Source organism: Uloborus diversus, chromosome 10, assembly GCF_026930045.1.
Source record: "Uloborus diversus isolate 005 chromosome 10, Udiv.v.3.1, whole genome shotgun sequence".
Classification (NCBI taxonomy): Eukaryota; Metazoa; Arthropoda; class Arachnida; order Araneae; family Uloboridae; genus Uloborus; species Uloborus diversus.
In genome coordinates this window covers 45,407,279-45,434,514 of record NC_072740.1, presented here as the reverse complement: position 1 = coordinate 45,434,514, position 27,236 = coordinate 45,407,279, and the positions used below count along the sequence as shown (strand labels likewise).

At 34.8% G+C, this 27,236-nt stretch overlaps 1 long non-coding RNA gene across 1 annotated transcript in view; it reads left to right on the top strand.

The window, feature by feature from the left end:
* LOC129231841 (uncharacterized) overlaps nt 1-27,236 on the top strand; it is a 57,526-nt gene that overhangs the window by 17,592 nt on the left and 12,698 nt on the right. Inside the window, exon 2 of the long non-coding RNA XR_008581304.1 lies at nt 8,232-8,396. This is a non-coding gene — a long non-coding RNA (uncharacterized LOC129231841). The remainder of the gene's footprint in view (nt 1-8,231; nt 8,397-27,236) is intronic.

Below are 27,236 nucleotides of genomic sequence, written 5' to 3'. Positions count from 1 at the left end.
TACATGCCGATTAATGGAATGTATACCTAATGAAATAAATTAAGCATCTGTGTAATTTTATTTTAACAACATGTTGTTAATTTTAACAACAATACATATCAAATTTTACGACGCAGGTAATGATTTTTTTCTTCTTCAATACGATGTTAGCAAAACACTCTATTGCAAGAAATAGTAAATATCTTTAGCTTGAAGAAAATAAGTGTTTAAAAAAAAGGCAATATATAAAAGAAAAGCTCAAAAGCATTTACCTCGTATTCCCCTTTTTTGTTTCTTTGCTTGTAACGCAGTAAATAGCGGTAATTTTCACCTAGTAATTTATAGTTAAATGCACATGCCTGTTTTTTGTTACGTTTAATGCTACCTTCACAATTTACTAAAGATGGATGCATAGATGCTAATTAAATAACTCCTTAGTACAAAGCCAGTGAATAACAACCAGAAAATGTATTCCAATGATGCAAATACAAATATGTTTTATGGAACAACATCGAATAAGATTTTTTTTTCGTCAATTAAAAACTAACTGTTGGGATCATAGAATCACAATTCAGTAAGATTTAAAAGTAATAATTTCTAATAAATTACTTATTACATGCGTTAATATGGCCGAACTTGTAATTTCATAAACTAATCACAGTAAAATACTCAAGTAATTTTCAATTTAATTTTTCTATAAAATTTTGATACCGTAAAAAGTTTGTTACATCAACTTCAAGTTTTATTTATTCATTTATTTTATTTATTTTACCTTCAAACACGAATTTATTTATGGGCATTTAATATGTTCCATGATCATGCTTAAATATTGGGGGGAAAACATCAGTAAAAAATCTACGTAATTTGTTACTCAAAAAGGAGAGAGATGTTAAAAGTAATCTAAAAGTTCAAATAAAATTTTTATCAAAATATGAAATGAATCTGAAATGAACCATGCCAAAAATATAGAGTTAAAATGGAAAAAAAAAAAAATCAATAATTATTTTTCTCATCCTCAAACACACGAAATGTGTAGAATTTCTTTTTTCGCTGCTGGCTTAGAATCTAAAATTAGTTTTTAAATGGAAAAACACATTAACACGTAAAATTGCTTGTATTATCAAGAAAACTTTAAAAGGGAGCACTGCGACTTACCTAGTTTGGGTAAACTTAATTTTCTTTTGCATACAATTTTGTTCAAGATATGTTTCCTATAAGTATGACGTAGATAAAAACTGCGTGTTAAAACAGAAAAGAATCGGAATTCAATTACTGATTCACCAGGAACGCACCTCACTTTGGCTGTCTTTCGTACAACATGCGTCTACGAAATCCACGAAAATCCAAAAAGAAAAGAGAAAGAAATAAAGAAAACCACGCCAATGAGACTGTGGGATACGACGGAAGTGGCAATAAATGCTTGTTTTTACTTTGCCAATGGCAATTTGATGGACCAAGGAGAGGGGCTGAATTTCAAGGTCACAGGACCCAGCTGGTTTGAAAGTCGAAAAGGAATATTTCCCCCGTTTCGGACGGAGAAGGTGACACAGCAAAAAGCAGACGAAAATTGGGAACCTGCAGTTGTTGCACGAGGTTCTCGTGTTCTGAATTGACTCAAGCGCTGAGAAAATTGCCGATTACTGGGAATATTTAAAGGGAGAGAATGCTTTTATAAAATCATTATCTTTCGGAAAAATTTTGTTGATGCGGGATGCAACAACTGAGAAAAAAGGAGAGGGGTCTTTCGGGAAGGGGGGGTCCGGACCCCATGGACCCACCCCTTGGCTGCGTCCTTGTCTCCCATTTGGTTTCACCTATGTAAAAAATAATGATTGTGAAGTTTGAGCACATAATTTTAACATTTAGAGAGAGGTTTCTTAACAGCCTCGAAGTTCTGCGTTTTCCCATCTTATGCTACGAATGTAGGTAGAAATAAAACGGATGCTAGGAAAGGTATGTAATTTCATTTCATGCAAATACACAAAACTTTCCAATCTTTAAAAATCCAAACTTCAGATAAAACGTAATAAACTGGAGTTATAATAAGCGAGCTTGGGCCACAGGGGACATTTTTTTGCAATTGTTTTCAGAAGTGTTTCCAGAAATAAAGTTATTAAACTCATACTTCATACTGAAATAAAAAATATTTTTGATGATTTTTTGATCTCTTATGGCAGTGGTGCCAAACATTTTTCTACTTGAGACCACACCTCATATTAAAATGATTCTAGCGGTTCAGAAAATAACTAAAATTTGAAAATGTTCAACATTTTTTTTAATTACATGTGAAAACGAGAAAAAAGGAATGAAAATTAAAAACCAATGATTGATGTAATCATTACTTGATGCATCTTTTTTTTTAATTGCATCAGTTTATCAGAAACCAATTCTGAATATTTAGCTCAATTTTTGACGTTCTCATTAAACGTGCTTTTCGATTTGTTGAGTTTAAAGAAGACCACGGGCCACACGTATCAACTTCACAGATCGTATGTGTCCCTCGAGCCGCAGGTTGGGTGCCACTGTTCTTATGGTATAACTTTTACACTGTTTCGATTCATTAGTATTCTTTTCGTGAAACATTTAGCGTAAACAAAAAATCTGAAAAGAAAACCTGAAAGTTATTCAAAACTCTTGCTTTTAAAAACATACATAAATCAACTACTACGCACAAATTCGAAAAGAGAAAAAAAGGACATTGAAAAAAAAAGGTAAGTAATGATTCAAGATTGCAATCTTTGATTAAAAAACTTCAGAAACAAATTTGATTTTCTTTTTCGAACGCGTTACTAATTCTAAAATTTACCCTATGAATTAAAACAGTATGTTTCAAGTCTGAAAAATACGTTCCCTGATAATTCGATAAGTGGCGTGTGTGGGGGGGGGGGGGTAAGGATTCTGTCATTCCCATACAGCTTGACAAGTATGGAAATTAATGCGGAAAAATTTTCATAATCATTCTTTTTCCGTTACTTTTATTTCAATTCACGTTTCTACAAATGAATTTATAATTTATCATACCAGTGTGTTTAATTAAATCAGGATAAATTTAATTGATTATTAAATTTACTGACTTCTGGTTAGAAAGTTAACGATGGTGTCGCAGCGGCCAATGAAGTTCTTAAACGTAATTTTCATAATCGACTTTTAAAATGCGAAGCAGAGGCTGAAATAGATCAAATGCTACAGAATATAGATTGCAAAAGATTAAAATAATCTTACTACTATTATATATGCGAAAGTTTGTCTGTATGGATGTATGGATGTTTGTTACTCTTTCACGCAAAAACTACTAAATGGATTTTGATGAAACTTCACAATAATATAGCTTATGCATCAGAATAACACATAGGGTAGTTTTCGTCCCATTATGGGGGGCAAAACCCCCTTTGGGAGGCAATAAAACACAATTTTAGTATAAATTCTCTAATATGGGGATGAAAAAATACTTGCACATATTAACATTATATGTCCATCGAAAGCTCCGATTTTTCTGCTGAAGATGGCACCTTTTCGAAATTTCTAAGTAGAATAAAAAACGAGTTATGAGCTTTTTAGTTCCATGTTCGAAGGCTTTCCTTAACTCAATACAATATTTAGTGTATCATCTCAACTCCCTGTCGATAGCGACTATTGTATTGTTGACTATGTTTGCTTTTCGTGACTGTTCAAGGCTTTTCTCAAGTCAAATCTTGAAGTAAGATTTTTGCACAAGATTGGCAAATAATACATGGATTTGGCTGATTTTTTTTCCCATTTTAATGCAACTTTGAGGCAATTAATGGTTTTTTTTTATTTATTTGTATTGACTGGGTATATTTAATCGATCAGCTGGAATCTAGCCAAACTTTTTTTGTGGAATCATTTCAATAGCTAAGGCATTTGGCATTTTTTTCAACTGTCGCTGTTTTTGAAGCTAAAGACTATGCAGTACTGTTTTCTCGGTTTTCACCATGTAACCGAATATCGCCATTTCTTTAATATTTCTTTAAATTTGTTAACACGTAAAATAATTCGCCAACTAATTCGCAAATTCATAAACAGCGCAAAAACTTCCATTACATTATCTTTGCACACAATTTCATACAATTGCCAAATTTTTACTGTTTATTGGAAACATTTCGGGTAGCATCATTGTTGATCCCATTTTGGGACGATTTCTACAGTAAGAAGTTATACATTATACAATAATTTAGATTGCCGGTGTAGCGCTGGATATTATGCATTTGATGGAGATCGGATTATAAGGGAACTGTTTCACTTTATTTAAGAATAGTTGACCTCACTCGAATAGGTTTTGTTTTGGGAATTACCCATGACTTCTTTGCAACTCCTGAACGTTTTCGTGATTTATTTTTTGTGATTTTTGGGTGTCTTCTCAGTTTTGCCGATATTTCATTTACTCCCCTTCCCCCTAATTTTCAGTTTTAATCATACCTTTTGATACATTTAAGGGGACAGATAATTTGAAATGTCGACGAAACTAGAGACAAACAATTTTTTGGTAACTATTTGACCTCTGCCTGTAATGACCATTAACTTAAATCAATTGAAAAAAACTACATCAACGTGAGCGAAGCCGCGGGTAAGAGCTAGTACTGGAATATAACTGTTTTCAAAAGTAACAGTTTTGCTTTTATTCGAAAATATCATTTCAAGTCTAAGTCGTTTCTTTAAAATTGGGAGGGTGGTGGGGGCCTTGTTTTGGCACATTCCTCAAATTTTGAATAATTGTTTCATTTTGGTGAGTTCAGCCAGACTGCAGGAATTTCGCGCCCATTTGCCTGGTGCTGGCGGTAATGATGCGGTAATATTTGATGAACAAGAGCGCCAAATTCGAATCGCAACGTGATCCATAATTTGTTTTATCAATCCTGCAAATGCTTTTGATTTGCAGATTGATAATGCTGCGTTTCGAAGGAAAACGAAATGTTAATGATCCTACTGCATATCCTTCTTGTGCATAAAAAGTAGCATGTGAAAGCATTTTAATAAATCAAATTTAGAAAACAAATAACGAATATAAAATTAACAAAATTTCGAGTTTCAGTGCATAAGGAAAGGAAATTTAGGCACAAAACACCGATTGTGTAGAAGATTTCGGTCGAAACTAAAATGCGCTAAAAGAGTCAACGCAAAAATTGTATGTGGTCATCCAATACTATACACGGACCCTCTTCCCCTGCCAATAAATTTTGAGCGGTGACAGCATAGAGGGGAAGACGTCCCCCAAAACCTGTCAGCCGCTCCACGTAGAGGGGAAGGAAAACGCTACAGCTTTCTCTCTCTCTCTTCCGAAAGCTAGAAATTTTCTGTCTGACGAGTCCTCTTAAGCAATTATTTTATATTTTAAAGTCTTTTTTTTTTGTTAGAAATTGTTTGTACGTGTTTTATTTTTGAGACAATACTAATTTTTAATCAATACTTTTATTCATTTTCAAAATAAAACATATTTCAGTGGTTACCCCCCCCCCCCCCCCCTTGTATTTGAATTCGATTCCGAGACGGCTAAAGTCTAAGAAGCAGTAAATGCATATTTTACTATAAATTTAGTAAGTTTTTGCATTCAATGTTTTGTATGAAATCAAAATAAATATTAGAGTTGAACATGTTTTTTCTGAAAATATGTTTTAAACAATGCATCTTTAAACAAGAAACTAGTCTTTAAAAAATAAAATGGAACTCCTGCAAAACTCCTTAAAAACTCCTTACTTTTGATTTTCAAAGTTGAGTATGAACCCTGTTGTAGCATGAGTGACCTTTCACTGAAAAAGGTTGTGACGCTAGTATAGTGCTTTATTGACTGCTCATTAATATTCTAGGCTCAATTTTTTCTACATTGAAAAAAGCTAGTATACCCAAAACAGGTGTTCAGAACAGTACAATTAATGTTTAATTTTTGTAGGGGCCACATGACTGCTATGCTGCTTTCCCCTTTTTCCTTTTGTTACAATCTGAAATCATCAGAGGTGGAAGTCAGATCCTCAATCTTTTAGAGGAATTGTTTGTTTTCCTTAACTGAAACCACCTGTGAATTTACGCATGCGTTGGGTCGGTTTTGATTTCATCGAAACAGGGTTGGAAACCCAGAAGTAAGAGGATGTAAAACATGTGATCAACAGTTCTTCCTAAGTAGCATTGAAAAAGACAGAGATATCAAGAGCTAACGGAAAGTGCCCATCCTCAACCTATCGCCCCTTTTTAAAGTGGAATCTTTCCCGAGTGCTAGTCTTTTCTTCCAAGAACGGACAGTACTGCAAGGACTTTGAAACTGCAGCCTTATTCATCTTCCATCAAGTTTCTTTATCACGTTTAAATTTACAGTTGGCTCTCTGTGTAACGACGTTCAAGGGACCACAAATAATCGTCCTTAAGTAGAAAACGTCCTTAAATAGAATACTTTTAACACTACAGTGAACCATCTGAGACCGTGAAAAGCCGTCGTTAAATAGAGAAAGTCGTTAAGTAGAGCGTCGTTAAACAGAGAGCCAACTGTATTTATTCTTTTAATCAGAGAAAAGTGTGATTTGTAAAACAGAAGATAAGTTTAACATTGAGAGGTTTTTTTGACAATTTATTGCTTTGAAAGAAAAGGATACGTATAATTGCAAGTCTTGAGAAAGTAATTTTAAGGAGTCTTTGGTTGCGTCGGAAGGAGGACGGATGGAGGTAGGGGCATTGGTAGAAGTCCTCCGAATTGAAGTTTTAAAAGCTCTTTCAGTCCATCTTTTGTGGCATTAGGAGGAGGAGAAGGCAAGAAGGGGCCTGCCTGGAAGAAAGTTTCAGATTGAAGTCCCGTTTAAGTCATGTTGGGTAGTGATAGAGAAAAGGGGAAGGAGAGAAGTTCCCCCTGAAATTATTTTCAAAACTGATGTCAATTTTTGGCTATCTTGGGATAGAAAGGGTTTGATGACAGCCCTCAGTGGCACATGAAACAGTATGAACCAGCCCTGGTATTTGTATGCTGGTCAGTGTTTGACAGTATTTGGACAATTCTCCTAAAAGGTTTACTTTGCACTACAATTTTGTAACTTTTCACAAGGGATACAGTTAAGGATTTTTTTAGAAAGACAGGATATGCATTTTTGTTCAACTGCAAAAGACTAATATTCCTAAGGCATATTTTGGAAAAAGTGTCATATTTCCGAAATTTTTGGCTCGGCTTGGAACAGGAGTTGTATATGATATCTTAAGGGGATGGCAGGGCCGCCGATAGCCAAAATGGGCCGTTGTCTGTTTGGTTGCTGGGCACCACTCATTCCATAAGACTTATACTACTCCGACTACGACCCAAGCCCTTAGTTTCAGACTAGGCTGACTTATCCTCTTGTCTGCCTGAAGAAAGGATGTGGCTCGGAGGCCAAACTGACTAGAGGCCCTCCTTGGGTCTCAGAAGCCCTGATGTTGGGGTATGCAGCCATTCGTTAGTTTGCTTGTTGTCTGTGATATGAGTGGCCCTTTAGTGAACAAGGTTGTGCTCCCCTACTTTTGACTTATCTTAAGTTCTATATTTTGCAATGTTGTTTTGCTTCTTTGTGTGTTTTTGTTGAGTGTTCTAATTGCATTAGTTAATGGATCTTGATTTTCGGCAAAAATAAAGCCAATTGGAGTTTCAAAAATCTTAACATTTTTCAACTTTTACCTTTTTGTAATTTGTCCTTTTTTAACAATTTTCTTGGCCCTCCTTTCTTCTAACTAATGTAGAGGTGCACTGCCTGATACACTACACATCATTGGTTTAGAGGAAAAACTCTCTCTAAGTGCACTTTGATTTTTTTTCTTCTGGAAATGTGGAAAAATTGTAAACTATGGGGATTTTTGGATGCAATATTTTTTTTTTCTTGATCTACAAATTTTGTTTTAAGCTTACATTATTGTAATTTTGGATTAATCATCTCAGATTTTAGTATCCAAATGTGCTAACACCTCACAACCGACTCAAAATGCACTTAGCGAGTTTTTCCTCTTAACCGACGATATGTTCACAATGTACTTCCAACTGCAGAAACTGAGAATATCTTAGACATGAATGCAATTGATAAATTCGTCACTCTTAAGATTATTTTCAGCATGCTAAAAACATGGTTGAATGGCTGTTTTAGAGACTTCATGCAGTTATGAAGCAATGATTTGAATATAAAAATTAAACTGCCTTTCTGTGTCCAATTTCCATATTTTAATAATGCAAATTTAAATCTTGTTTATGTATATTTTTTATGAGATTTCTAACATCCTTTGTATTAAAAATTTAGGGATGCTTAGAAACTAAAGAATATATTTTGAATGAAGTAACTCGCTGTTTGAATCTTCATCCAAGCAGAATTTGCATTGTCGCTGCTCTTTTAGGAAATCACATTATTACTGATACCGATTTAGCGTCTTTCCATCTTTCTTTATGTCCTGACTCCAAAACAAAGGTAATAAAATTTGAGAGTTTTGTATTTCCACTAATGTTTTCAAAAATCTTCAATAAGTGTATTTATTACATTAAATTGAATTGCGAAGTGTTTTACATCTAACTATTAAGCATTCTTTAATTATTATTAAAATTGTTTCTAATCCTGTTGTAATGGTATTATTGTGAAATAGTTGGAGGAAATTCAGTTTAGAAAGTATTCTTCCTTGCTTTCTGTTTGTAGGTTGTATTTCACGATTAATAGTACAACCATTGCTGTCATTTTGAGCAATGGAGAAGAATATTAGAAATATATTGAAGTTTCAAATAAATATCATTATAAAATTTTAAAAGAAGTCCTTTCAAAGAATTTTAAAATGAAATGTTTTAAGAACATTTTTTCTTTACATAATGAAAATTTAAAAAACCCTTATTTTCAAGCAGTGTTCACATATCTCATTATAGTCAATAATACTAAGTTTGTTACCAAAACTTTTTCTTTGCTCGTGATTCCATGTGTGGGCTTAGGATATGTGTTACAATATTTTTTGGTCCTTGTTTTGATTTTGTTGTAGAACAAACAATTGCAGGCACTATCAATATTTCTCCTGTTTCAGATGAGTTAGGAAAGCATGCATGTTGCACCATGGAGAAACAATATTGTAACCACAAATCATTGGCAAAGTTCAAAATGAATGATCCTTGTGAAAATTAGTATACAGCCACATCCACTGGCATTCAGAAAAGTGAAAGCAACATGTGAATGCAACACTTTTCGAAACAATATGTTCAATATGTTTCTTATTGGTGCACTCTTGATCAAGAATAAATCCTAGATATTTGGGGTGCTTCTTATAAGTGAGATTCTGTCCATCCAGCTTCAGTTGAGGTTGGTAATTTTATAAACGCTTATTGGTTGTGAAGAAGATAGCAATTGATTTACGAGGATTAAAACTGATTTTGCGTTCCTTGGCAAAACTGGACACAGCAGAGAGAGAATTATTAATTCTCGATTCAATATCACGCCCAATCCAAAGTTGCGGGTGTGACATTTACACTAACTAAATTAGTCATCAGCAAAAATATTTTAGAGTATAGGTTTCAATTTTTATATTTTTCAATAAAGATCACTTGCAGGTACATTGATGCCAATTTGCAAGTTGAATTGATATTTTATTTATTTTTTAAAAAATTAATTTCTACCCGTTGCGGGTGTGACATAAAAAGGACATGCATTTTCACCTTGTGATCAAAACATTCAAAACTCTGTGAATTATATCAACTGATCAAACTGGTTTTTTTTTTTATGTTAGACAGTAATACTTAACTAATTATTCCATACAAAAATTTAGATACTCACTCAATTAGTTTCACTGTAAAAAATATTCAAAGTTGCCGTTGCGGGTGTGACACCCCGTTGCGGGTGTGACTTGTGTGGCCAATAAAATAACAACATACACAAATAGTTATCAATCAGACATTTTATGATTAGCATAGTAATAAATAAGAGAAATTACAAATAACTAAGGAAATTTTTTTTACATAAACCTCATTTCCAATCTAGAATTGATGATTTCAGGGGGTGTTAGTTTTCTTATTACAATGTTCTGTTTCTTCCATGATATGTCTGACTGATTGGGCCAGATGTATACATGTTCTGAAGGTTTTTTTTCCAAGTATTCTACTTGTATGTCTTCTCCATCTATTTGCTTGCTTTGACCAATTTTTTTTTTTTTTTTTTTTTTTTTTTTGAGGTAGAAAACAAAACTAATTCTACAAAATCTCCAATAGCATTTATATTACCAAGGGAGATCGTTTCCGACTGAGGCAGCAATGAAACTATCTTCAGTGCACTTTCTGCAGTTAGTACCTGCCACTTGAATTGTACCCATATCGATCGGTACAACATGGTGTACCGATTGTAAGTTTGGTATAGCTTTGTACAAGACAGCAGCGTGCGTGAAGCATTTTTGCAACATCTTTTGTGATATCGCTCTCCGCAGAATAAAGTACTCTGATTTTTTTAAGAGCCTTTTTTGCTCAAATGGCAAAATCCGATGCAGAATTGACTGTTGCTCTACGCTGTAACGGCAAGTGACACCATTTTTTATTTGTTACCGAACCAACACCATCCACAGCTCCTTATCTATGAGTCCTTGCAAAGTATGACCATGCAATTTTAATGTTGTAGTTTTTATGGTTGTATGACATTAACAGAAGATTGTACCTGTCTATGGATTGCATTACCAAAGGTTTGAGCTCTTCAAAAAATTGCCATCGACTCTGCTTCTACAGCTGGAGATGGTGTGGCCCCTTTTGTCGAAGATTTCTTTCTCTCTCTACACTTTCTCTGCCTCTCAATCTGGTTTTGCCTCTACATTTTCTTTTCTTTCATGGCCACAGATGTAATTTTTTAAAGTAGTTTCTTTGTAATTTCTATTCTTGCTTTGTTTCTTTCCCTTTCTTTTAGAAAATATTCAGAGTATTTAGCCGAGTTTTCTTTCATCTTTTTACTATGATTTCGGAATATTTCAGTGCTGTTCATTCTTCTGCAAAAAAAAAAGGGGGGGGGAAAGTGAATAAATATAGCACTACAAGTCCCAAAATATATTGTTGAACATTTTTTTTTTTTTTTGAAGTTCTTTGAATTTTTTAACCCCAATTGAAATTAAAAACATTAAGTTTTGATTCATTTAAAACTTTAACTGACAGAATTATACAAAGTTTTTTTAAATAAATATTTTAATAAAAGTTTCATTACTATTTTTATTATTTCTTTATATTTATTTTGAATTTGAAGTAAAAAATAATCTGTCCCTAATATTACATTATTTGTTTTAAAAAGTAAAGGGGGAAAAAGTCAAATGCTGAAAGCAAAATTATACATTTTTATACATATTTAAAAAGATAAAATATTGTTTTGGTTTTTTAAAGTTTTATTTTAAAAAAAAAACAAATCTTACTGTATTGAATAGTTGCCTTAATTATAAATCAAGAAATACAAAAATGTTTCTTAGGAGAACCAATAATATAGAATACCAAGCTAAATAAATCAACTGCACATGCTCCAAAGATACTAATTTTGAATTAACTGGTGTCTAGACAAATAAGTCAAAGGCCAAAGGTTAAAACATTAGTGCTGTCATCTACATGCATTCCAGAATTACATTTGTGTTTAATTTAAAAAGATGTTGCGGGTGTGACTTAAACTAAATGTCACACCCGCAACAGGAACATGTCACACCCGCAACGCTTAATAACTCCAATTAAAACATTAATTAATTTTTTTTCTGTTTGTTATTCAAAGTACTTTAGTAAACTATTTTAGAATACAAAGTTTCAAAACTTTTAGGCAAATAAATTTTTCTGTAGAAATATAAATGCATTTTTTTGTTGCGGGTGTGACACAATAATTAAGAATAATTAAATATGCTTACCTTTTGTAGTGAAGATTAGTAGACATTTCTCTTCAGGAAAAAACTGTTGCTAATGAATGTCAGATTATGTGTGAAACTTTATAGATTTCTAGAATTATTTGTTCAGCTGTAATAGACCATGCAACATAAGCAGTTTTGGTGCAGTCTAGTTCGCACTGATATAGTTCCACTTTAGTAATTAAAATAAGAATGTTAATGACATAAATGAAATTTTTTTTCAATAAAATATGAAATAGTATACTTTTAACAGTGTGTATGCAAAATTTCAACCATATTGAATGAAATTTGAATTTTCATCCTCATGTCCACTTTTTTTTGGATTGGGCGATCTTTAATATCGTTACCTGAGCTCGAGAGTACAATATCATCTGCAAATAGTCCCACCTTAGCTGTTGTCGAGTTCAGTTTTTCAATTCCAGATATAAACATAGAGAAAAGAGTAGGGATAAGCACTGAACCCTGAGGAACACCTTGGCTAAGCCTAAATGGTCCTGAGAGAGATTTGTTAACCTTCACGTGGATAGATCTGTGTTGTAGAAAGTCTGCAATCCATGTTAGAGCATTGTCTCAGATTTTGAAATAGTTGTGAAGTTTGATAATCACACACACACACAGCTTATCTTTCCAAACTTTATCGAAGGGCTTGGCGAGGTCCAGGAAAGCGGGCACGGTGTGGTGAGTGGATTTAAAATTCTGGGCATCCGTAATGGATTGACAGAAATATAAAATTTGGTCTGTGGTGCTGTGACCTCTTCTAAAGCCGTATTGCTCCCTGGCTCTGGGCAGTAGATTATTATTATCCAGCCAGCATTGTACTCTTATTCTAATCATTTTCTCCATGATTTTGCAAGGCATGTTTGTCAGTGCGATAGGTCCAAAATCTTTGGGAGAACAAGCTTTCTTGCCAGGTTTTTTGATTGGGATGATGATGGCTCTCATTCATTCGGTGAGCAGTCTACCCTTGATCCAAGACTGATTGAATATGTCAAGAATTCTGTTTTTTCCCTTCTGATCTAGATTTTCAAGTTTCTGTCCATGAAGGCCATAAGGGCCAGGAGTTTTACTCAGATCCGGGAATGCGAATGCACGAAGTGATTCCTGTTAAGAAAAAGGTTTGGTCAAAGTCGAGTCACCATGATCAGATGTACGACAGCCAAGAATGATATTTCTAGCTTTAATTAAAGAAGGTCAACAATCTCTTGTAAAATCAAGCCTACTAATCATTTGGTAATGGGTAGCTAAACCATCAGCTTCAGATTTATCATCAGGGAAGGCCTGTCTGAAAGTGTCCTTCACTGAGTTACATTCTTCATACTGCTCCTGCTGTTAATGCCTTAAATAACTCTTCAAAGTTTTGTATTTGAAGTCCTTGCATCTAATGTGTTGCACATTTCCATCCACTTTGATCTTTTCTGGTGGGCATATTTTGACTTTATTTCAGCATTAATTTGATTTATTTCAGTTCTTGCATCATTTCTCCTTTCATTTAGAGTATCTAATAATAATTTTCTCTTTTCAAGGAGGGGTTTAATTTCAGGAGAGTTAGGTGTGAAAAAAGGTGTATAGCATTTTACAGTGCCTCTAGGAATATTTAATTTAGCATTGCTGAGAACAATTTGTTTGAGTTTCCTCCAATAATCATTAAGATCTCCAGTCAAAGGTTCCAAATCCAGACTGCAGTCAATGACTTCCTAAATGAATCCCAATTAGCTTTTCTGAAGTGCCAAAATTTTTCTCTGGAGAAGAAAACTTGCTGTCTTTTCTTAAATTCTGTGAGAATTGGCAAGTGGTCCCTACCAATATTAGCCAGTACAGACCAGTGCATTGAGGGAAAGCTCCAGCACTGGTAATCGCAATATCCAAAACTTCAGATGAATTGTAGCTAAATGAGTTGCATCATTTAGGATTAGAAAATTGTCATCTATCATTTGAAGAATATCTTTGCATCTTGCGTTATTACAAGAACATCCCTAGGCTGAATGTTTGGCGTTAAGATTGCCCAGAACATCGGTCTTTATCCAGAAATTTATATGCATGAAATCCAAAACTAAGCGATTTTGAAAGTTTGTTGGCAGTTAAAGAATTGTTAGCATCAATGTCTCTAATTATTTGCTGAACAATAGTTCTATCTTTCTCTTGTGACATACCTGTGAGAAAGCTCTTGCTCATTGTTTGCTTTCTTATTGGTTCTTTATTGGTTTATTATTTTTTCATTGATATTTATTTATCCACTACTTTTGGTTTTTAAACTGCCTGTTTATCTGGCTCTTAGCTTCTGTCGAATGTCTTTTCATCCATAAGCTCATTTCTTTTGCATTGAAAAAGGCGTTCCTAATTATGCCGCAACACCTGTCTGCAGTAATATGCAATTTGTAATTTTTGACATTTTTTATTTTACTAAAAAGATCTAGTTTTAAACAAGTATTGAATTATTGTGGGTTAAGAAATAATACCATTGATAACAATAAATTTTTATGAGATGAGAAATGCAGGAAACATTTTTTATGCTTGCAATATTAACTTATATATTGAGCCTCTAGTAAAACATACTTATTCATGTAAAAAGAAAATCAGATATTCATTACATTTTTATGATTTGTATATTGCTGCAAATGAGAATATTTGTCTAAAAAGTTTTAACTATGAAATCACCAAAATAGGTATTATTGGGAATAAGCACTGTGGCACATACAAGAATAAAAGTTTTAAAAATGCCAGTGCAGCGCATATAACGTGTGCGGCAAATACAGTGTCTTTTTTTAATTTTCAACTTTTAAAAAAAAATTCTAAGTTTAAAATGCTGCTAATAGATGGCACCACATCGTTTCTTTTCATTTTGCAAAATCTTTAGACATTGGACAACAAACAAAGCAAAGAGGGGTTGAGGGAAGGTGAGAGTCTGCAATTTCACATGTTTCACTGAGGAGAGAAACTCTGATCCACGTGGGCGAGCAAGCCTTATCGTATCTGAGTGAAGGGGTTAGGAAATCCTTTGATCTTGGGCAACAAGTAAAGCAAAAAGGGGGGAGGGAAGGTGAGTCGGTGATTGCACATGTTTCACTGAAGAGAGAAACTGATCCACGTGGACCAACAAGCCTTATCGCGTCGGAACGAAGGGGTCAGGTAGAGGAGACAGCAAAAGTACTATGGGAGGGGGATGGATGTGCAGTTTTGTAAAGGGAATTGGCCACTCCCTCACTAAAGTGGGTTGCTCAATCAAGCAAACTAATTGAAAACTTGTCTCCCAGCTCTAATTTTATTATTCACTAGTGGTACCCACACTGCTTTGCCCGTAGTAGAAGATTAAAAGGTCATTTGGTTCGCCTGTATATTAACAAATAATGGATGATAATTTTCTCAATTTGCTATGTTAAATGGCTCGCCCATGTTATGGTTCCACGTTATAATGATTTCTTGATTTACTATTCCACGTTATTCAAATATACATTCCTGTTTGTGAAAATTGCAACACCACGAAGGACTTATGCGAGTGAGCTGAAAATTGCAGGAAATGTTAAGTAGGGCATGATATGCAATTTGTTAGAATTGCAGACCAGTAGCGCATGCGCAGACTTAGATAAAATGAAAAGCTTTCTGCAAACACAAATCTTAACTGGAAAATTTTCTGCAAATAATTATTTTGCCTAACTCGCCCTTGAGTAAAAAATTAAATTTATATTCAAATAAGAAAGAGACAAAAAAAAGTGCTTTAAATCATTTAATTTTTTTTATAATAACATATAGTTTGCTTATTTTTCACCAACTGAAGAAAACTGCCAAAGCCATTATTTTTTTTACACGTGTGCTTTAAAAGGCTTTTGGAGAAAGGCTTTTACAGAAACAAACTCTGGGATTTTCTTAAAAATTCCCTTTAAAAAAGAATTTTTTTTTTTTTTTAATTAACGTTAGCAATTTGAAAAAAAATTTCTGCAGAGCCAAAAATTTTTCTGCGAACTCCGTTCGCGCGTTCGTCTATATTATGCAAGACTGCGCATGCGTATGCTGAGCAGCGCCCTCTGAACGGCAGATCGACCCGAGTATAAATAGACGACTGTAGCGAGGCGTGTATGATGATCGGTGGTTATATGCTAGAGTAAACGTTAACTGAATCCTTACTATGCCTCTTCGACGAAAGAAAGCGAAATTTGAGCAAATTTCGGAGTTTGAACAAGGCAGAATAGTTGGCCTTCGTGAAGCTGGATTATCTTATTGTGCAGTAGCCGCTCGTGTGCAGCGTAACAGCAGCACAATTGTTGGCATAAGCCTATATTTTTGGTTCTTGGAGCAATTTCGTAAAAAGATAAAATGTATTTTAATTGTTTAAAACTCACCAGTAAATTCGAACTTGTCTGAGAAATTGATTCCCAGTTTTAAAAGATATAATTACCCGGTGTGCGTAAAATCCTGAGCGTGAGAAATCCCCAAGTGACTAAACACCCAACAAGTCGATCACGTGTTTCGCCCATCGGCGGACGTGACGTCAGGCTTCAAGAGTTGAGGATCTTTCTGCTGGTAGCAGTCAAAAAAAAAGATAATTTAAAATAGCAACAGTTAAAAGGATTAACTGTGAGTTGCTTTCAGATGCAACAGATGTAAATTTTGACGACGTCACGTCATTGCTAGGGGGTAACAGAGAAGGTTTAAGTAGAAAGTCATTCAATCAATCAATCTCTTATGATTTGCTTCCGTTCTGCAGACGGTGTGTTTTGATTTGAGCATGTGTGCTCGAATAGATTGATTTATCCACGCAGAGGACTTGGAGGTTTTCAGATATGTTGTAACAAGATTCAATAGCCTGCTAACAGTGCAGGATGTTCTAAAACAGTGCCCTACATGCAACGAAGGAGTTTTTTAAAGAATATAAATTTGAAGAGTTGATGTTTCTTTTAAGTATTAGGCCTAACAGGGCCGGAAGGTTCGTCTGGCATATACTCTATTATGGAGCCGGTCGGACTGGATTGAATCCACTATATGGTGAGGTAGTCTCTGCTAGTGGAAGGTTCCTGTTTTGCTTGAAGCTGGGCAAATAATTTCCTGTGCTGCTGTTTCTGTGGCATGGGTGTGCCTGGGTTTGATTGACCATGGATTCTGGTCTGCCGTCCACCAGTGGACGTTTTCAACTCGTCTGAACATCCGACAGATGGATGTTGCCTTCGTTGTTATGAGTGCCAAGTTTAAAGTATGGACTTCCAGTGATATGATTATTTAAATAGTTTTCTGGACAGCTACCATCGTTGTGGCATGGCGTAGGGTAAATTTTTAAAAATATTAGGAACGTTTTAGAATTGTTGATAATTTTTAAGTAATTGAATCTTGTGATATTTCTCTGTGATATTTGTTTGTTGGGAGGTTTTATTATATTTGAATTGTTAATAGGGGATTTACTTTTTATAAATGTTTGATTGTTTTTACCTATTTACATTTTACACATGTTTTTGAATAAAATGTTATTTAAATTGAAATTCAGTTTCCATTGCTTCATTTCTCCTGAACTTACCATTCCACATCCGTTGGTCTACCTTTAAAAGGCCAACAACAATCATGCGTGTTTGGAAGCAGCGGACGGATGAGGGTCGGACAGCTCGGAAATCTGGGAGTGGACCCGAAATGTGACGTCAGCTCGCGATGACAGACACCTAGTGCGTATGGCACTGATGAACCGCACAGCTTCTTCTAGACAATTGGCAGCACAGTGGTAAACAGCTACAGGTGTTTCATTGTGTGCTTCATCAATTCGTAGACGTCTGCTGCAGCGTGGGCTGCGCGCAAGGATTCCTTTATACAGGATTCCTCTTACATAAAACCATCGCTGCCTGCGGCTACAATGGACCAATGTGCATAGGAGCTGGCATGCTGATTGGCAGCAGGTCGTCTTTCCTGACGAATCCCGCTTCAATTTGTGGCACCATGATGGCCGAATTTCGTGTCAGGCGCTACGCCGGCGAACAGTACATTCCAGAGTGCATTATTGAACGCCACAGTAGAGGAACACCTGAAGTTATGGCTTGGGGTGCCATAGCATATCATGGATGAGCATAATTGCTACGAATTGTGAGCAATTTGAACAGTACCCGATACATAAACGAAGTTTTACAGCCCCAAGCTATTCTTTTCCTGCAACGATTGCCAGTGGCTGTATTCCAGCAGGATAATACCCGTCCACATGTCGCCAGGACTGTCGAATCCTACCAGCAGGTATAGCTTCTTCCTTGGCCCGCATATTCCCTGGATATGTCACCGATTGAACATGTGCGGGATTTCGTTGGGCGGTGTCTTGCTCGTGATCCTCGTCCTGTTGCTTCGAGAGACGAACTTTGGTTGCTCATGCAAACAATATGGAATGCTCTTCCGCAAGCAGATTTTCAAACTTTGTTTCACTCCATGCCGAGTCGTGTAGCAGCTCTTATTGCGGCGCATGGTGGCCACACAAAATACTAATTTCTATCTCTTTTTATTGTTTGTTTGGTTTGAAAATGCAATCATTTATTTGTGTTGGCTATTGAAAAAATTATTGATTCCCATGCAAATTCGTTCTTGCACGTCGGCTGGGTGCGGGCTGACGCGATTGACGTCATCGCCAATCGGCGATAGGCACGTGCCGAGTCGACGTGCATAAGACACGTGCATTGAGATGGAATGAGGTGGTGTTTGGAATGAATGAGGGAGTGAGGGTGACTATCAAGTTGATAGATGGAGATCGTTTTTGTTTTTAAGCGATTCTGTTTTTATTTTATTTTCCTGTAAATAGTTATGATTAAGTGTTCAAATAAACGACGAGTTTTTAAACATTAGTTTTCCTTTCAAAAACAACTGCTACATGGGCTTAGAACGTTGGGAAAGTTCAGGAAAGGAATTTTTTTTATGTCAACAGGTTATGGGCCGTGCCCATGTTGCAATATTTCATTTTGAGAGATATATCGGCTTCGGGGGCCGTAAGGACTGAAAAATCTTATGAGCTTTTTAAAGTCTGAAGATTTTCAAGTTTAAGTTAGAAATTTTGAACATTGCTTTACAGCCATGGCTTTGCTCCCCGAAGGTTTTGAACTGCTCAGCAAAAAGAACTGGGATAGATGGAAAATAGATGTTAAGGTATTACTTCTCGATAAAGGATGTTGGAAATTTATTGAAGGGAAAGTAGTCGCTTTAGATGAAAAGGCAACTAGTCGTGAGCGTAGCGAATTTCTCCTGTTGCAGGATCGCGCTTACACCACACTTTATTATGCTATAAAGCCTGAGTTCAGACCACTTATTCAGGACACTGCAGATGGCAAGAAAGCATGGGAGATTCTACAAGCTCAGTTTGAACCAAAAACGCGAGCGAGAGTTATACAACTTTTGGATGAATTCTTTAACATCCGTTATAAAGATAACGAAGAAATGGGTCTTTTTATAGCTCGAGTTAAATTAGCTGTGAAGAAATTGTATGACGCGGGCCATAGTTTAGATTCGCTTTTTCAAGGTTTCCAAGTTATTAGGCATTTACCGCCGGAATATACCGGTATAATCCAACTAATTTACCGTTGGAGTGATGAAGATTTTGACATCAACAAGATTGCTGAGGAGCTGGTGAAAGAAGAAAGTAGGCTGAAACAGGTAAAAGCCGACAATGAAAAACCTGAGGTGAGTGCTTTCAATATTACTAATAGAAGCAAGAAGACAGGAAAAGTAGTAGAAAACAAAGGAAATGCTAAATTTGTTAAAAATACGAAGGATAGAAAGTTAATAGGACCGTGTCATAGATGTCATCAATACGGACATTTGATCGCGCAATGTAAAAGTAACGTAAATCGTAATAACTTTTCGAACTTCAATGATAAATATTCGATGTTAGTTGAGAGTTACATTTCGACCTCTGAATCAGGAGCAGGTAAAGATTGTAATAGAAATCAGTTTCACTGGATTTTTGATTGTGCGGCAACAACGCATTTTTGTAATAACAGGAACTTAATGAAAAATTTCGAAGAAATTTCCGATGTAAATATGGCTTTGGCAGTGGGAAATGCTAATAGTAAAGTTTTGGGAAGAGGAACTGTGAGATTTGCTGTAAAAATGAACGGGAAAGTTAATTGGATAGAGTTAACAAACGTTTTATACAACCCAAACATGAGAAGAAATTTAATCTCCGGTGCACGTTTAGAAGCAGCCGGTGCACATTTTGTTGGTAGTAAAGGAAAAATTTGCGTGTTCTTCAATAATTGGCGAAAGCTATTTTATGCACGGAGAGAAGAGGGTTTATACTATGTAGAACCGTTTGCGTACGATACTGCAGAAAATAAACAAGTAGAAAGCGGATTCAACGTAAATGCCGGTACTGTTAAACAAACGCAAATTGTAGAAAATAAACAAACGGAAGTCGGATTTAACGTAAATGCTGGAACTGTTAAACAAAATCAACTCTCTAACCTTTGGCATAGGAGATTTTGTCACATAAATTATGATTACATCCGAGATACTAGTAAAAATCAAAGCGTGAATGGTCTTCCAAAAATAGAAAAACCAGACGAAAAATGTGAAGTTTGTATTCTAGCTAAGTCAACTAGGATTTCTTTTAAATCAAATCCTAAGACCTCAAATTCTGCACTACAGTTAGTTTTTATGGACGTTTGTGGTCCTCTACCAACGCCATCAAAAAGTGGGAGTAGATATTTTCTTTCGATAATTGATGATTTTAGTCGTTTCGTGACTGTTTACACTTTAAAACGAAAAGATGAAGTTTTAAGCAAATTTATCCACTATCATAAGAAAATGGAAAGAATAACGGGAAAGAAACTTGTTAGCATTCGTACAGACAACCGGGGCGAATTTTGCAATGAAGAGTTTGAACGGTATTTAAGTTCTTACGGTATTCAAGCCCAAAGAACAAATGCTTATACGCCAGAGGAAAACGGGATTTGCGAACGTTTCAACAAGACAGCTTTAGACGGGATAAAAGCAATGCTAAAAGACGCGAAAATGAACAATGAATGGTGGGCGGAAGCATTATATTGTTTCACTTTCACTTGGAATCGAATTTGTCATAAAACAACCAAAACCCCTTTTGAAATGTTTTTCGGCAGAAAACCCTCGGTAGTATTCCTAAAAGCTTTCGGAAGCAAAGCTTTCGTTAATGTTCCAAAGCAACGGAGAAATAAATTCGAAATGCGTGCAGTGGAGGGAATAATGATAGGATATGCGATAAATACCAGAGGATATAGAATTTGGTTAAATAACGAGCAAAAAGTAATTGAAACTTGTAATGTTAAGTTTAATGAAAATAAGAATGCAGTGGAAGAAGTCCTGGACCCAATAGAAAAACCTAAAAAACTAACTCAATACTCGGAATTCCATTACAAGTTAGATGAGGAAGAAAGCGCGCAAAATCGCGATGAAGGTGGAACATCTAGTGAAGATTCAACTGAGAAAGTTTCTGAAGAAGAAAACGGATCTGAATTTGCGAAAAACGCGTCAGAATTGAATTGGGTTAGAAATGCAGTGCCGAGACCAGACGGAACGCGAAATGACATTTATTATTTCTTAGAGGGAACGAAACAAAGATTTAGATCATGTAATGATATAGAAAAATATTGCAAAAGTAAAAATTTAAAATTCGAAAAACAGCTGTTTGATTTTAGCGGAAAGAATGTTTTTTCGGGAAAGATTAAATTTGCAAATGATACGGAACGCGAAACTGAAAAAAATGAAGCGAACATTGTTGAGGTGAAAATTCCGACAAGTTTCAAGGACGCTATAGAATCAGAAAATGCTCAAGATTGGATCGAATCCATGAACGACGAGTTAAATACGATGAAAGAAAGAAAAGTTTTTGAGTTAGTTGAGAGACCGCCGAACAAAACTATACTAGGAAATAGATGGGTATACAGCGTAAAAAGGGATGTAAATAATCGAATTTCAAGATTCAAATCGAGGTTGGTAATTTTAGGTTGTCAACAAAGGAGAGAAGATTTTGACGCTATTTTTTGCCCAGTAGTCAATTTTTCAATTATTAGACTATTTTTTTGTATTTTGGTTTGTTTTTATAGTTGGAAAAATTGTCAAGTAGACATAAAAAACGCTTATTTATATGCCGAATTAAAGGAAAGTATATATATGCACCAACCCGTAGGTTTTTGTAAAGATAAAAATAAAGTTTGGCTTCTGAAAAAGTCAATCTACGGACTACATCAAAGCGGAAGAAACTGGTATATAGAAATCGAGAAAGCATTAAAAAATATTAATTTCATTAAAGTAGAATGGTGTAATTGCGTTTTTAAAGGACGAAATACCATCCTATTACTCTACGTAGATGATATCGTAATATTCGGAAAGGAAAACCAGTATATAGATGAAGTCATAAAAAGTCTGCGAAAAATTTTCGATCTGAAAGTCCTCGGAGAAACGAGAAAATTGTTAGGGATCGAATTTTGTCAAGATCATAAAAATTTGTATTTGCATGAACAAAGTTACATAGAAGAAATTTGTGAAAAATTTAAAGAATATAAAATCCCGATAACTTCTTTACCCATAGTAAAAGGAACTGTTATTTCAAAATTAGATTGCCCAAGTTCGAAGTGTGAAATAGAAGAAATGGAAAGAATTCCCTATCGAAGTTTGCTCGGTAGTTTAGCATTTTTAGCAAACCGCACTCGCCCCGACATAACCTACGCGGTAAATGTTTTATCGCAAGTGCAGGAAAATCCCGGAATCAAACACTGGGAAATACTACTTAAGGGTGCTCTTCACTGAGAGTCTGAAAGCTTCGGATCCAATGCTAACCTACGGGGAAAGTTAAAGGTTATTTTACAATATTCCTTTGAAGTTTTCGGGTCAATTTTTTTTCTGAGTATTTTTCAAGCCTATGTCTGTGTATATTAGTTTTTACTTTTTTGATACGTCCATTCTTCGATTTTTTAAAATTCGAGAAAAAATGAATTTCTTCGAAAACGAGGTACTGTTGGACCTTTCGCTCTGTAAAAAAGCTGCAAATCGTGCTATCGAAATTTTAAGAACGCCCCAACACGCAAAATATTTCCAGCTCTCTTTTGAGACTAAGTTTGAAATGATGCGACCATTTCTAAAAAAATATCGGAGTTCCAACCATCTGAAATATTTTCGAAAAAGCTCAATTTCTCTACTAAGCCACGCCTTTCACTAATCCCTCCTTTCTTGAGGGGAAAAACCGGGTGAGGTGTATAAGATTTACGATCATTAGCGCAAACGACCGTTTCCATTTACTACTCCCCTCTTTTCCGGAGGCATTTTTCAATGAAGGAATGAATGAGTGCTTTTGAAAGTGAATCCACATGCTTGGAAACATCTTCACGATTTGATTTGTGTTTAGAAAGGATATAGTTTTTAAAGAGTGCTTCTGAGATAAGTCTTGTGAATTCTTGTGCTAAATGACCTCCTGAATCCAAATATGACCACCTTTTCCCATTCACACGTCCCGCTTTTTTGGAAATGTCGCCCGCAATTTTTTTAAGTTTTTGAGTTTCATAGCCATTATTTTTATTTGGAGGGGAAGTTATCGTTATATTATACATTAATACTTTTCTGAGGGGCTAGAGAGGTGCTACGTTTGTACGCAAGAACATATGAAGGAAATTGGTTAACTCATGGGGGTTATTACCACTTATTATATTTTTTAAATCATCAAAATCCATCCTTTTTTCTAGGGGTTTGTTTTACAATTTTTTCCCTTATTTTTTGGCATGAAACCAGAGTATAGGACTCACACCTATAAACCCTATATCCGAAAAAAAAAATTTCACGTTGTAAATTTAAAAAAAAGGAAGTATCGCATTTTGCGTAAAGTTGCATCGCAGACCTTCAGTGAAGAACCTTTTCGTGTTATTCAAATTCATTCACGGATATAATTAAGATTAAAATTATCTTAAGTATGCTTATAATATAGCATTCATGAATATTTCTATTTCTGGGGATGCACTACCCCCATTACTTTTCACAACATCAAGAAGGCATAAACAATGGAGCTGGTGCATCCAAAGAAAGATAAATATGTATATTAATGCTACTTTATAAGCAAATTTAAGGATGCTTTTCACTGAGAGTCTGAAAGCCTACGGATCCAATGTTAACCTGCGGGGAAAGTTGGATGAAGATTTTACAAATTCCTTTGAAGTTTTCATGTAAATTTTTTTCCGAGTATTTTTCAAGCCTCTATCTGTGTCGTGTACTTTTTCCTTTTTTGAAATATCCATTCTTTGATTGTTTAAAATTCGAGAAAAAATGAATTTCGTTGAAAGAGGTGGTAGGTACTGTTTGATATTTTGCTCCATAAAAAATCTGGCAAAATATTTCCAGCACTCTTTTGAGACTTTGTTCGAAATAAAGCGACCATTTCTAAAAAAAAAAACCGAGTCCAAAACCGTATTCTAGATACTTACTAGATATTTGGATTCTATTTTTGTCTATATTATACTATGTTACTACAAATGTAAACGCATAAAATGCTTTCCACAGCTCAACAAACATTTTTGAAAATAATTTCTCGAGCCAAACTCGTAAAAAATTCTTTACAAGGTATGTACACATTGATCATGTAATTCATAATACAGTGAAATCCAGTAACAATGAACTTCAAAATCGGGACTGAAAACTTATTTGGTTGAAACGGGTACTTCGTTATACTGATATACGTTGTAACAGGATTTCACTGAATTTTTCTTTTGAAGACTTTCTAAGGAGAAAAATGATACATACCTGCATTTCTTTAAAGCATGAATGAGTATAAAAAAATTGTTTTAAAGCAGAGTTGGGTTCCCAGGGTCGTGACCCCAAATGGGGTCGTGTAGCGTTTCTTCTTCGGTCGAAACATTATTCCTACCACAGTATAGTTGGGGGTGGATCGAATCTAACATAGCAGTTTTGTAATGTAGGATCTAACGTAGCTTTCACAATGTTGCCAGGTTAGGTCCACACCTTGCGATACTTTACTGACATGTAGGCTACGTGATCACATGTCCTTTACTTAGTCAAAAAAGGGTCGCAACGTGCAAAAGATTGGGAACCACTGGTTTAAATTTACAGATAATTAGAGAACTGATGGGGGAAGGGGGAGAAAACTGACCATTTTGTTTTTAACTGGATGAATACACCATGTTCTAAGAATCTTTCGGTAGTCGTGTTACACTGAAATTTTCATAAGCTCAGACAAATAATTTGTCTGACGTCTAAAACATTTCCCCGAAACCTAAGGTTTTTCAATTTTAGCCGGTCTTTATCAATATATATTTGTGTGTATGCACTGTGCAGTCGCGTCTGTTCATAGTGAAGTCTAAGGAACCGAATAACAATTTCGTATATAGCCTCAATTTCGCTATAAAAAGGTAAACAACAAGAAGGGAACTGAACCATAAATACGATATATACGGCTTGAATATTAGTACGAAAAACCAAATTTCTAGTTGAATTTTAATTCAAAGTGTCAAAGGTCAAAGTTTTTTAATATCCTGGATAAAAAAACAAATATACATAGCCACAAGTTTTCAATCAAGCAATGCATTTTCTACACTTATAATTTACATCTTTTACTTGTGCTTTTAAGACGTTGTTTTTGACTTTTATCTATTTCTTGCACAAAGCTCATGCTTTTTGAAGTGCATATTTTATTTACAATTTACACATTTAAAAATTGAAGCTATTTTGGAACACCCGATTTAAAATGGTGTTAAAGCTTCATTGAAACATTATCATTATTTAATATTATTCATAAATGGGGGAAAAAAATTCAAAAAAAAAAAAAAAAAAATTAATACCAAACAGAAAAGAAAGAAACATTTAGCATCCAGCCCATAGCTTTCATTTGAATTTTGACGTCTTGAATTTAAATTATGTTTTTCACAATCACGAATTGTGGTAGAACCCTACTCGTTGGGTTTCTTATTTCTACAAATGGTTCCTATCAGAATTATATTTGTAAAAGTCATGATTTGAATACAAGACGTCTACATTCAAATGAATTCCAGGGGCTGGATGCTGGACGTTGTTGACTGAATGCTGTTTTTGTCTGAAAAGTATTGTGTAAAATCGAGAGGGTCGGGAATAAGTAAAATCGATGGCGGGGACATGAACTTCACCGCCCAGGAGGAGGGACATGCTCGCGAAGACACGTGGAACAGACGAGTTTGCATTAAAAGAATAGAAAATTAAAGTCGAAAGAACATCAACTACGGACAAGTGAAAACAATAACCAACTGTGGTCGCTCAAAAAAAGAATATATTTGGTCTTGGTCAAGCAATAAGGTATTCGAGGGCGAATGATTGGTATTAGCCTCACGCAACTTTGCGCACATCTCTCAACTTTTGTTGATTTTAAATGTTAACATTTATTGACATAGAAATTACACTATTTTAATGTAAAAACGTGCAAATTAAATTACACTTGTTTCGGGGTTATTAAGAACATCTTTATCAATAGAGATAGATACATGTGTTTCTGTCTTTTACATCATTCAAAAAGTTTTTATTGGGCCTGACAGATTTCTCTTCCACGTTCTGGAGTTATTTGAGTTACCCTAATTTTGCTAACAGTTTAAAATTTCTCCGGGAAGTCGAGAAGAGATCAAAAAAAAAAAAAGAAAAATTAGAAAAATTAGAGCAATAAATGTTAGTACACTCAACAATTTATAAATTATGCTTCATGAATACTTTTATACAAAAAGAGAAAAATTAAATTGAAATATTTTTAAAATTTAAAGGATAGTATACTAATGTGTGTGATTTGCAAATGTGGAATTATATTTTCAATTCTGATATTTTTTTCTGAATATAAATTACGTATGTAAGACATTGTTCACATTCTTACAAGCAAACAATTGACGTAAATAGGGAATATTCCACGTAATTGTTACGATTGTTTGATTGATTGCAATAGTTTGCATCAATGAAAGCTTGATTGAGTGCAGCTATCAAGTTTAGGACTTCGTTTGCACGAAGCTGTCAACATTGTGTGGTAATAAAGAGGTTTCATTTAATTTCGAAATGCGAGCATGAATGAATTTTCTGAAAATTATGCTTTTAGCCGTTGCTTTTCTCACCATAGTATCCGCAGAAAGGAAAGCATTTCTGATTATGTTTATTGTTATTATTACTATTTTGAATCGCAGAAAGCAATGCATAACTAATGTAACCAAAAATTGAAAACCATTAGGAAAAAAAAAGACCTGAGAAGAAAAAAAAAATATCAAAAGTTTTAAAAAGTTATTCTATTCCTCCTAACATTTTGCATTTGAATAAGTCGAAGTACATTGTTCCAAGTGTACTGCAGGTAAACTGCAGCTTGTATTTTTAATTTAAGTACATTATTGCAAGTAATTCCCTGTTGCTCGTGTAATTCCACCCACGAAATGTATTTTCAAATGTTCTCAAACATCATATAACTGCTGCTTCGAAAATACACTTCAATAAAAGACTTACCAACTACTTAT